Genomic DNA, 10,024 nt, shown 5'->3' with positions numbered 1-10,024 from the left:
TTGACCGATCTGACTAGGCCTTGATCTGCTAACACCATATGTACTTTAAATAGCTACCAGCATTGGTCTACCCTAATAACCCTGTGAGCCCTAACCTGAATAATCTCTACCTCTGAATGAATAACCGCTGAACTGGCCCTAGCGATAAAACCTCTTGGCACCGCTACCCTGTCTAGCGTGCTGAATGCTCTCGATCATCCTGGAATGACTAATATTACTCTAGACCGTACCACCTGATAACACAAGAGAAGTTGCGACCTCTTGAAGATAATTGGCGAACACCCTTACCAACTTACAAATCTACTCAAACTCTGTGGGAATACTCGATATGGCATAACGGGACAGCTAATGGAAATGAGCTCCATACTCAGAAACTAATAAAGAGCCATGCTCCAATCTATCGAACTTATCCCTGCACTCATATCTAAGGCTATAGGGAACAAACCTCTCAAAGAATACCTTAGTAAACTTCTCACAACCCATAGCAGAAGAATCAACGGGCCTACGAACAAAAACTGATCTCCACCACTTCTTGGCCACTCTTGAAAATTGATAAGAAATGTAAGACACCCCATGAGCACTTTTTAAATTCCAGAAGTAGAGGAGCCTATGTAGAAGAGGTTATGGAAGAACACCACCACGGTTCAGGTCCCGACACATGGGGAATTAATTCAGGTGCAAGGATCGTGAATCAAGGGAAGAATGAGACCATAATTTGGAAGTCGCCCCCGATCGAGACCTAGATAACAACCTAACCGAGTATGTCATAATGTCCATATCATGGTAAAGATAAGGTAAGGCTGTGATTTTTTCTTAAAAAATAGAACGAACGCCTTCGAGTTATTGGCTCGTCCAACCCAGAAGCATTCATGAGTCGCTAGTTCAACTGTCCCTCGGAGACAGGATCGAGAAGTACCATGCATGGTTTCCCCCGTCCTCTAAGATGCCCAGGTCGAACAACATATCCTAGAACACAATATAAGAAGTCAAAAACCTCCTCTCTATCTGAACTATCAAATCCAGAAGGTCCCAATCTAATAAATCTCTCAAAACTCTTCTGCTCGGCAACCGACCATATCTGCACCAGTAGAAAGAGGTGGAGCTGCAAATCTCAAAACGGCCAAAGAAGGAACTAAAGAGGAATCAGGAGTCTGAAATCCCATACTTGGCCCCTGAACTAACAGTGTAACACCAACTATAATAGGAGAACCAGTAGTACCCATCCAGATACCAAAAGTAGGGGCACTATCCAATGTAGAAAATAACCTGCCAATCAACTCTTAAAGTATCAGAGTGTTGTTGAGAACCAAGAGAAGGTGGGTTGGTCCCCTCTCTTCATTATGCAACTCAATAACATCATGATGGTTATATACAGTGTGAGGTGATGTCTCCCTTGCTCTTCCTCGAGCAGGTGTTTCCCCTCTCGCTCGGCCATTACCCCTAACTCCACTACATCTCTTACCTCATCTAAGAACTGTGGCTCAGGCAGCAGGTACTGGCTCTAGTCCTCGCCATCTATGTATAAAGAATAGTTTAGAGGTATGTAATACTTGATATGAATAATTCACATGAAAGGAATCAAAGGAAAGAAATTTCTCCTACTAGGTATCTTGTAGCCTCTCGAAGATAAGTACGAACGTCTACGTACGGATTTTGAAGACTCTACAACACACCTTGTTGTTTAACTTATGGAACAGGTGAATCTTTCACTCTGATACCAAATTGTCACAACCCAAAAGTCTAGGTCATGATGGCACAAACATTGAAAACCCAAAAATGGTGTGTATGCCAAAATAAATAACACATACGATATTTCCAAATGGAAGTTAGGCCACAACTGATAAGAAAACAACAAAGATGTTCCTAAAACCTGTATCATAAGCATAAAGAGCATTCAATACATTTGTAGATTCTAATGCAATAGGGTCGATTATTGCTTAGGCATCGAGGTATCTTAAGATGCATGAGCGCAACTACCCCACTCATGACTGTGAGTTGGCAAAGGTAGTGTTTTGTCTCAAGATCTGGAGCCACTACCTATATGGATTTCGTTGCAAGATCTACATTGTTCAGAGAGTCTCTAGTATATTATGAGTTAAAGGGACCTTAATTCTAGGTAGCATTGTTGGATTGAGCTTCTGAAGTACTATGACCTCTCTATTCTCTACCATCCTGGCAAGGAGAATGTGGTAGCAGATGCTTTGAGCCAACAGGCGGTGAGTATGGGTAGTGTAGCCTTCATGTCTACTATTAAGTGACCTTTAGCTTTAGACATTTATTCCTTAGCTAATCAGATGATTCAATTAGATATTTCAAATTCTATGTGTGTCTTAGCCTATATGGGAGTTCAGTCTTCCTTACATGATCGGATCCATGGTCTTCAGTTTGAGAATGAGACTTTGGTGGTGCTTTGAGATCGGGTGTTAGCGGATGATTTCGATCAAACTACTTTAGATTTAGATGGGGTTTTGAGATTTGTTGGCCGTAATTGTGTTTAAAAGAGTAGAGGGTTTGATCCAGTTGATGCTTTATGAGGCCCACAATTCTAGATACTCTATAAATCTGGACACCACGAAGATTTATCGCAATTTTAGGTAGCATTATTGGTGGAGCGGCATGAGTAGAGATATTGTAGGCTATGTGTCCCGTTTCCTGGGTTGCTAGCAGGTGAAGGCCGATCATTTGAGACTTGGTGGTGAGTTTCGAAGATTACCCATTCCGGAGTGGAAATAGAATCGCATCACTATGGACTTTGTGGCAAGTTTGCCTTGGACTTCTACAGGTGTTAACAATATTTGGGTCGCTATTGATCGATTGACTATATCAGCACACGTCCTTCCTATTCAATCTTCATTTCGCGTCATGCTTGGTACCCATCTGCTCCTCCATATAACTCCAAAAATGAAAGGTGAACTATGCACCTCTCTCAGACACAACAGAAATCCTCGAATTTAGGTCTATATGCATACATAAAAAAAAAGGTTCAGGTCTTAATTTGAAATGTGCGGAGTGTAATTACATGAGAGTTGACTTGCACATTAAAATCTGGAAGTTATGAATATGAAATACGAGAGAGTTGTGAATATTAATAAAAATTAATTAGTTAATTAATATTCAATAACTAAGTATTTTCTTATCATCATAAATTAAGTTGAAATATGTTAAGACATGAAAATGAAAAAAAAATCAAAATACTTAAAACTTTTATTTTATTTGCAACGCTGTAAATTTACATTCCACATAGAATTAAAAGAACCTCATTGAAAATACCAAAAAGAATATAAGAATAATTAGAAGACATTCACATGCTCATAAATATAAAACATATGCAAATGGCTGTTACCTTTTAAAAATGACATTTTTAATAGTTTATTATTTCGTTATGAATCAATAAATTAAACAAACTTACTTTATTGTCAATGAATTTTAAACGTTACCACAAATGAATTAAACAAACTTATAAAGTTGAATTCTAATAACTAGAGATCAAATAAAGGAAATCGCACCATTCAACATGAGAAGAAAAGAAAAGTAGAAGCTACAAATGAGGGATAGCAAAAAAAATACTTGAATATATCATTTATTTTATGTCTTTCACACTATATTTTATATTATTCAATGAATAAAATATAAATGGTAGAAATACTATAGTTAATAATTAATATCAACATTTTCTATTTTATAACTCAACTTTTTAATATATAGAAATTAAATAATAATAATAATAATAATAAAAAAATTAAAAAAAAAAAAAAAAAAAGATAAACGTACGACGTGGAACGACTAGTAATATCGAAATATGCACATTTTAGGTCGAACATCAATGTTCTATGCCAATATTTTTTTTTATTTTACTCGAAATGTAAGATATAGTTAATATTTCTAAAACTTTTCTACCCCATGTGATCTATACTTGTATTAACTCCTTTTCTATATTTAAATAAGACCCGTTATCACGTTAATACGCTATACGCGTCGACTTTAAGTGCGATGATTACGTATCACTAAATTGCACCATGTGGAGATTCTGACCAAGGATTAATTCTATATATATTCATAATATAACGGAATGTTTCTATTTATTATTAATATTAATTCTGTACGTCAATGATACCTTTTTATATTAATTTATAATGCCTCTTATTCGATAAGTTTTATTTTATATTTGAAGTCAAAGGTTCATATGCTCTCATGATTAGACCAATTATGAATGAACATGAAAGAACATGTATGTACTAATTATTGTACCGTATCATACGGAAGACCAATTATTATTTCACAATGTTGTATGCATTTGATCCTTAAGTAGTGTCTTGAAAATTATCATGAAAAAAAGAAGTATAATTAGAAAACATGAAATTAGTGACAAAATTTATTAGTAATTCTCAGCATATCTATCGCTAAATAGCCTTTAGTTAGCTAATAATTGATTTTTCTTATAAGGTCCTAAATAATATTAGCATGAAATTCTTATTGTTTAGCTATGAAATTTTGTCTGTTATTAATTTCTTAATTGTTAGCGGTGAACGAAAAAGATTCCTCTAGAAGAGCAATCCAAAATCAGTTCATATCGCTTTTCTTAGTGATTTCTTAATAAGTCATCTAGTGAAATAGGGAGCCACTTATTTATCGTCAAATGAAACTTGTAAATACGGGCCAAATAATCTTCTTTTTCTAAAAAAAAAATAAAAAAAATAGAGAAAATGATAAGCTACACACACTTAGAAAATAAAAACTCAGATAACTTCAACATGTATATATATTCACATTACCTATTAACCGAGGGCGCGGATCTAAGAGGTCGTCGGGATGTTCATCCGAACTTACTGAATTCACCCAATAAATGACTAGAGGGTGACTCAGTGGTATACGGGATTCAAAACTTACATTGAGATTCCAAGCTCAAACACTAAGCACTACAATAAATAAAAAAAAGCCGAATCCCCTTGAAAATCCTAGATCACTATTAACAAAACAAAGTCGACTTACAAAGGGAATTTTTCAAAGTAAACCAAATGCATGAACTCCAAAACCCTATAAATATTATGTACTATACCCTTATAAAACATCTGCTAATTAATTCTCCATTACTCAAAGATAATTCATATTCTTTTCTCTAATTAAACCTTCAGAAAAATAATGCTAATCACCAAGAAACATGTGTCTCTTCTTCTTCTTCTAGTTATCATGTTTTTCTTCCATTTATCATCGGGGACGAAGATTACATTCAATGTGCAGAGTTACGGAGCCAAACCTGATGGAAAAACGGATTCAACGAAAGCATTTCTGAATGCATGGGCTGCAGCTTGTGCTTCCACAAAGTCCGTCATGATATATGTACCACAAGGAAGGTATTTACTAGCAAGTGCTGCATTTTGGGGACAAAATTGCAAGAATAAAGATACTACAATAAAGATTGATGGTACCTTAGTAGCTCCCTCTGATTATAAAGTTATAGGTAATACTGGAAATTGGCTAAAGTTTGAGAGAGTTAATGCACTTACAATTTCTGGTGGAACTTTTGATGGTCAAGGTGCTGCTCTTTGAACTTGTAAAACCTCTGGCAAAAGTTGTCCTAATGGTGCAACGGTATGTTCCATATCTTATTCTAATGTGTGATATGCAGACAGAGTCAGAGCTAGGTGGAGGTTCGTGTGTTCGGACGAATGCACTAGCTTTTTCGTAGACTGTATTCATATATATATATATATATAACCTGTGAACGCCTAATAAAAAATTGATCAACAACTCAGTGGTAAGAAAGGTAGTGAAAATACTTTTCACACTAGTGTTTGTGGGTTCGAAGCCTACTATCAATCAAAACTTTCTTTTCCTTTTTTAAAAGAAGTATGTTTTGCAATATTTTTCTCTTAGAAGCCCCAAACTCCTAACGCTGGCTCCGCCTCTCTGAATATTGCAGACACTTGCATTTTACAATTCAAACAACATGGTTATAAGTGGATTGACTTCATTAAACAGCCAAATGTTCCATATGGTTATTGATGGATGCCAAAATGCTAAGCTGCAGAACATGAAAATTTCAGCCTCAGCTAACAGCCCAAACACAGACGGGATTCATATAGCAGCTTCTACTGGTGTCACCATTTTGAAAACAGTAATTGGTACTGGTGATGATTGTATATCAATAGGCCCTGGAACCTCCAACTTGTGGATTGAAAATGTCTCTTGTGGCCCTGGTCATGGCATAAGGTAAATTGACAAAAAGCTCATGGATGCATATTAGTATTCGCTTACACTGTCAGCATATAGAAGTACCCAACTCTTGTTTATTTTCTCAGCATTGGAAGTCTGGGGTGGAGTATGCAAGAAGCAGGGGTTCAAAATGTTACAGTGAAGACGACTACGTTTAGAGGTACTCAAAATGGATTGAGAATAAAGATATGGGCAAGGCCTAGTAATGGATTTGTGAAGGGTGTTCTGTTTCAACATTCCGTGATGGTGAACGCCAGATATCCCATCTTAATTGATCAAGAATATTGCCCTGATCAGAAGAATTGCCCTGGCCAGGTACAATTGCGCGCTTCAGTTGGAAATTTAATATGCATAAATATAATTAGGCAGTTATAACTCATATACGTTTTTTTAATTAATAGGTATCAGGTGTTAAGATAAGCGATGTAACATATCAAGACATTCATGGAACATCGACATCTCAAGTTGCACTTAAACTTGCTTGTAGTAAGGCTAATCCCTGTCAAGGGATTAGACTGGAAGATGTAAATCTAACCTTTAAAAATCAACAAGCACAAGCGTTATGCTCCAATGCTGCTGGAACTTCCTATGGTGTAAATAAACCAGAAAGTTGTTTGTAATTTAACTAGATTTCGTATATATTCATTGTGTCCACACTGATTGCGATAGAAATTTTGGTAAATTTGTTATGGTTGACCTAGTATATATTCAGAGGTCATTCTAATCTTAGGAGTGTTAGTTTGTGTGAATTGGCTTTTGGTATTATTTTAATGAAATGTGGCATTAGCTAGGTTGCATTGGCTTCTCTATATGTATGACTCCAGGAAACATTGCATTGTTCCATGAAAGTGAAAATATCATCAAACATGATCCTGATGTGCCAAGTCATCTCCAAAATCCTCTCTATCGTATTGGTACCTGTTTCAACTTAGGGCACCTGGCTTTCACTAGTTACAATGTATTTGATACTGATATGCTATATATACACCCTAAGATGATGTAAATCGGTTGTCACGCTCCGATCCTACACCCTGGACGTGGCAGACACTCGATGTCATTGCTGGTCCGAGCTGTCCATAACATGGCATTAGACATGAGGATACATCTAAACATGAGTGGAGGAATACATTTAAAAGTATTTGAAGAGATAACTTTCATAAGAAAACATATTTCATAACGTTAAGTCATAGAAATTTAGGACCATTGTCAAAGGACACGAAGGTCCAAACGTAACGCAACTATTGGTCTATCTATGAAGCCTGTAACCGGAACAAGGCCCTCAGTATACCTTAAAAGAAAACATAGATTCCTAAAATATGTAGACTATGCCCCAGAAACAGAGAGAGGCTCACTAATAGCAAGATATGGAACCTAGTGAGCGGCCTGATCACGTGTCTGCGTACATGAGTCTACATCAATAAAAAGATGCAGCGTCATTGACAAAAGGGATGTAAATACATATGAAATAGTATTTTATTTAAAATGGAGGAATATAACATAATGTACATATTAGATTAATTGAAGCAACTAATGTAGACATAATCGTAACATATGAAGGTTAAGAGATGAGGTCGTTCAGGATGCCTTAAGTATACCTCATTCATCATATTTTAGTTCATTATGGGAGTCTAATAGTGTAACCAAAAACCCACCATGTGAGTGCATGGAGTCTAACCGCAGCCCGATCAGCTAAGCCATCTCATAGCTTGTCGGGTATGAGACATGCACGCATATATCATGTGAATCCATAACTACCCCTTACCTGAGGCATGAAAGGAGTCTCCCAAACCAACGGTACAATCCTTAACTTATGTGGGCCAACATAGTTTGAGGCATTTGTCATGTAGACTTATGCTTTCTCGATTAACTATTTAGCTCCTTTAAGCTCATGTGATCATGGATTATCTAGAAGACTATATGAGGATACGAAAATGTCTTTAAATACATTAAAACCTCCAAGATATTTACAAGAGACCAACTAAATACCCCCAAGAAACTAATCTAAGCAGGTACAAGAGCTACTGAAGAAGTACAATTTATACAAGAAAATAAGTTACCAACAATTCTCATCCAAGCATGTTTACCAAAAATATTAACTAAAGTCAAATTTTGGTCAAAACTTAAAAGTTAAAACGCCTAATGGCAGAAACTGAAAATGAAAGCTTCAAAATCCGTGCCAAGCATCCTAGTACATCCAAAATGACCTTCCGAAACTAACCGCGCTAACGAAATTCTCATACGAGCAAGTTTACCAAAAATATTGATCAAAGTCAAATCTTGGTCAAAGCTTAAAAGTTAAAACGCCTAAGGGCACAAACTAAAAATGAAAGCCTCAAAATCAGAACCAACCATCATATTAGATCAAAAATGACTTTTTGGAGCTAATCGCGCTAACAGAATTCTCATCCGAGTACATTTATTAAAAAAATTGACCAAAGTCAAATTTTGGCCAAAACTTAAAACTTAAAACGCCTAATGGCACACTGAAAATGAAAGTCTCAAAGTCCGAACCAATCATCCTATTATATAAAAAATGACCTTCCAAAGCTAACCGCGCTGACGAAATTCTCATCCGAGCATGTTTACCAAAAAAATTTACCTAAGTCAAATTTTGGTCAAAACGCCTAACGGCACAAACTAAAAATGAAAGCTTCAAAACCTGAACCAATCATCCTATTAGACCAAAAACAACCTTCCTGAGCTAACCTCACTGGCGGAGTTCTCATTTGAGTATGTTTACCAAAATGTTGACTGAAATTAAACTTTGGCTTAAAGTTAAAAGTTAAAAGTTAAAATGTCTAACGGCACAAAGTGAAAATGAAAGCCTCAAAAACTCGAACGAACCATCATATTAGATAAAAAAATAACCTTTCAAACCTAACCACGCTGACAGAATTCCCATCCGTGCACGTTTACCAAAATTATTGACCAAAGTCAAATTTTGGCCAAAAGTTAAAAGTTAAAACGCCTAATGACACAAATTGAAAATGAAAGCCTCAAAATCCAAATCAATCATCCTATTGGATAAATAATGACCTTTTGAAGCTAACCGCGCTGACAAAATTCTCATCCGATCATGTTTATTAAAACTATTGACCGAAGTCAAATTATCCAAAATTTAAAAGTAAAATGCCTAATGGCATAAACTGAAAACTAAAGCTTCAAATTAAGTCACATTATTGAACATTTGCCCCTCTTTAAGTACAACAATCTCTGTTTTTTAGTTTCTCATCATACATAAATTTGAAAACGTCACCCTGCATTTTGTCGCTTACTTTTGCCATTGGATGCTCAACTTCTTTGTCATCATCACTTACACATTCAAATACTCCATTTTCATCAGATTCATAATCAGATAAGGCATCGTCATTATTTTGTTCATCTGAGTGAACCTCCATATTATGAACCATATTTCCATCTTCTTCATCGTCAGTCCACTGAAAATTTTTACCTGCTGCTTCTTCAGGGTTTTCATCTATTATATTTAGATTTATTTGAACCTCTCTCTTCTCCATATTCTTGTACGTATTGAACAATATTCTTAAATCTATATCATTATCCATTTTTATTGTACCAGCAGTATTCTGATGAACCGCTTCTAAGCTAGTGGTTTTTTCTAACCAAGTAGAAGGACGTCCTGTTACAATATTATGAGCATCTTCTAACAAATTCAATATCCCATAGCAATTTTCATTCACATTAAAACTTGGTAGCATTTATCAAGATAATGTATTGATAAGGTGAATGACATCCCTGAAATAATAAAATAGATTAATTGTAAGTTTGGTCTATTTTAAAGCAAAAAAAAAAA

General features: G+C 35.7%; 1 pseudogene; it reads left to right on the top strand.

Moving 5' to 3' along the window:
• The first annotated feature begins 5,139 nt into the window (after nt 1-5,139).
• LOC125861787 (polygalacturonase-like) lies at nt 5,140-6,833 on the top strand (annotated as a pseudogene).
• The last annotated feature ends 3,191 nt before the right edge of the window (nt 6,834-10,024 follow it).

Source organism: Solanum stenotomum, chromosome 4 (assembly GCF_019186545.1).
Source record: "Solanum stenotomum isolate F172 chromosome 4, ASM1918654v1, whole genome shotgun sequence".
Taxonomy (NCBI): Eukaryota; Viridiplantae; Streptophyta; class Magnoliopsida; order Solanales; family Solanaceae; genus Solanum; species Solanum stenotomum.
Note: the sequence above shows the minus strand (reverse complement) of the source record. Positions and strands in the feature narration are given on the sequence as shown.